This window comes from Neltuma alba, unplaced genomic scaffold, assembly GCF_004799145.2.
Source record: "Neltuma alba isolate B1F8T4 unplaced genomic scaffold, ASM479914v2 tig00012036_pilon, whole genome shotgun sequence".
NCBI classification, from domain to species: domain Eukaryota; kingdom Viridiplantae; phylum Streptophyta; class Magnoliopsida; order Fabales; family Fabaceae; genus Neltuma; species Neltuma alba.
This window is the reverse complement of record NW_021636601.1, coordinates 929,488-932,503: the sequence shown is the minus strand read 5'-3', so window position 1 is coordinate 932,503 and position 3,016 is coordinate 929,488. Positions and strand designations below refer to the sequence as shown.

The 3,016-nt window shown below is 34.9% G+C and overlaps 1 long non-coding RNA gene across 1 annotated transcript; it reads right to left on the bottom strand.

The window, feature by feature from the left end:
* Nucleotides 1-771: 771 nt before the first annotated feature.
* On the bottom strand, nt 772-2,769 carry LOC114721406 (uncharacterized). The gene is made up of 3 exons (XR_003738075.1): nt 2,654-2,769; nt 1,805-1,869; nt 772-864 (listed from the first exon to the last, which is right to left on the bottom strand). It is a non-coding gene; the product is annotated as an uncharacterized LOC114721406 (long non-coding RNA).
* Nucleotides 2,770-3,016: the final 247 nt, after the last annotated feature.

Below are 3,016 nucleotides of genomic sequence, written 5' to 3'. Positions count from 1 at the left end.
CTCCAGGATGATCTAGCAGAAAGATGTAGCAGTCCGCCAACATTCGCTCAATGGGCTGCAGTGGATCAGAAAACCTTGAGAAAGCGCTTAAATTATGGCACCTTTTGCAAGGGCAAAATGATTTAGAGTAATATAGGGCTTGTCATATCAATTGCTAAAAATTATCAGGGAGCTGGAATGAATCTCCAAGATCTTGTCCAGGTTTTTGTCTCACCAGTATACTCTTGTGGTAAATAGATATTGTCAGAGGTAAATCCCATTTTAGTCCTCCAAGAATTACTCAAGTATCAGTTTGCTCCATATAACATTTTGTGCCACTTTGTTGTTTGAAAGATTGCTTTTATTTCAATTCCATGGAACATCTAACTCTTGAAAGATTGTATAGTAGTACCGCCATACTTTCAAGTACTATAATAATACTCAAATTCTCTGAGGGAGCAAATTGAATGTGTCACACCCCAATTTTTTTTTGAGGTAACCGACAAGGAATATGAGAAATCTCACATTCCCGAGCCTTCTCTTTCACTAACAATTAACATCCACTATAAATAAGTCATATAACCAAAATAATAAACTATTTGTAGAAATTTCAGCAAGGTCTTCATGATAAATCAGACTCCCTGAAAGTTCTACAATGGCCTGCATGTTTAAAACAGTATTCGGGGTATATAATTACATCCTAATTTATCTCAAAAGACTAGGATCTAACTCTAGATTTCGTGGAGCACATACTACAAAATTAAATACATAAGTGTACTCTTGGGCTTACATTAGTTAACAACTATTCAAAATAGATTTAGAGGTTCTGGATCTTCACTGAGGCTCTTCACTGCTCAGCTGGAGGGACAGGGTCTGCGGTGCTATCTGAAGCCAAAATAATCTAACAGTGAATAACATCCCATTATAATATCTAATAAAATATTAGGAACTAAATAAAATAAATTTAACTTTGATAGATTAATGGTAAGAATTAAAATACAATCCTAAATTTAAAAGGGTAAGTATATACTTGAACTCATTAAACAATTAAATCAAATCAAACTTCATAATAGGATAACTTGATACGTGAAAATGATAGAAAACATCATTCTATTTATTATTATTATTTTCTTCAAATCTTGTCTTTTCGTAGGACCTTAACAGAACGGGGTAACAAGCGTAGCCTAAAGCCACGAGTACAAGCGTGGACACACAGTCCACGAGGGTGAGTAACAAAACAAGCGTAGCCGAAGCCACGAAACAAGCACGGGGACAATGCCCATGAATATCAAGCGAGCTCGAGATTTCCATGGCGCGCTAAGGACTAACAGTACTGCTGTTAGTCATCAGTGTTCTGTATTCGATCCTCCAAGAAAAACTCACAAGCATGCATAGATCACTTCATCACTAACTTAATAGAGGAAGAATATATATAAAGTTTTCTAATAATGGAATCCTTTAAAAGTATATATATATATATATATATATATATTGTAACAAATGATCCCAACATGAAGATTCTCAAATAACATTTTTAAAACTCCTGTTCGAGTTCTAAGCATAAATATTTATTAATTACAAAATGTTGATTAACATATCACAATTGGCACTTTATTCAACATAAGAAGCAAAAGAATTTCTCTAAACAGCAAAACAATAAGACATTAAATAATTAAGATTGAAAAATGATAGAATTTACTTTAAATTACCTAGATAAACTATTTGGCAACAAAAATGATAATTTAACTAGATTAATAACAAGTAGTAAAAGTTTTTCCTCTTTTTTCCCCCCTTAAACCATAGTAATGGGATACTATTCACTCACTTGACAAGTTCCCACAATAATACTTAAATTTAATCATGTCCGTAATAGGAACTCTCCTCAATCCCCTAAAGTCCAAAAACCAAAAAAAAAAATCACTACTCAAGTCAAAATTTATATACAAGTTTTCACAATAACTAGATAGATAAACTTCAAGAACCATCTTAAATAAACATTCTAACAACTGTAGAACCCACTATTTTGACCCCCAATATTCCAATAGCTCTTATAGGATGGGCATTACACTTTTAAATTTATCCCACAAGATTTACTGTATTGGGTGCCATTTTCAACATACCATCCTCATCTAATTAAACCCAACACACAAGAGAGCAATTTAACTTGGTCCTTAAATGACAAATCACATTTTTACGTTGATCTTCAATTCTCCCGTTACTTGAATACCATCAACATTGCAATCATAAACTCCAACTACTCACCTTACAGCCCACAATTCACCATCGTCATCAATCTTTCAACCCATTAAAGATCATGCAATCATTCAAACTCATCCACCGAACAAGCATCTTGGCTCAATAGATAAAGCATGACTTCTAAGCAAACCCTCTTCCCAAACATTTCTACAAACACCTTATATGCAGCAATAATTAAACAAGATGACCAAGCATATTAATCCACCGTTCCAGCCTTAATAACTTCATAACAGCGACAACAAACTGAAAATTTCACAGCCTAACACACTTATAAACATTAAATCCAAAACAGAGGAATAAAATGCAAGAGAACCAACTCATCTCCATCACTGACAGCGGCACACTAAGAATCTAGAGGAGAGGAAGATAAAGATCGCGTCAATGGTCAGACAAGAGTAAGAAAAGACGAACTCCAAACCTTTTAACCACCAAAAATTGAACAAAGCAAGCGACAAAAATGGCACAGCAAAGCTGGAAAAGTTCAGAACTGAAGCAAGCCCAAAAGAATCACAATGCCATGTTGGTCACAGCAACTTTGACAGCAAGGAATGGTAGGAGGAGCGACGAACCAAAGGAGGGAGAGTGGAGGGTTAGGGTTTGAAGTTCATGACTCATTCTCTCAATTCCTCCTCTCTCTCGTCGAAGTTAAAGCACTAGAAGAGGAAAAACAACGTAGCAATCTCTCTGGTTTTTTTTTAACTAGGGTATTTAAGTAATTTTTCCTATAGAACTGAGCAAAATAAATTCTCCGTTAAACAAGGCCGGGGTTCGAACCTGGAAC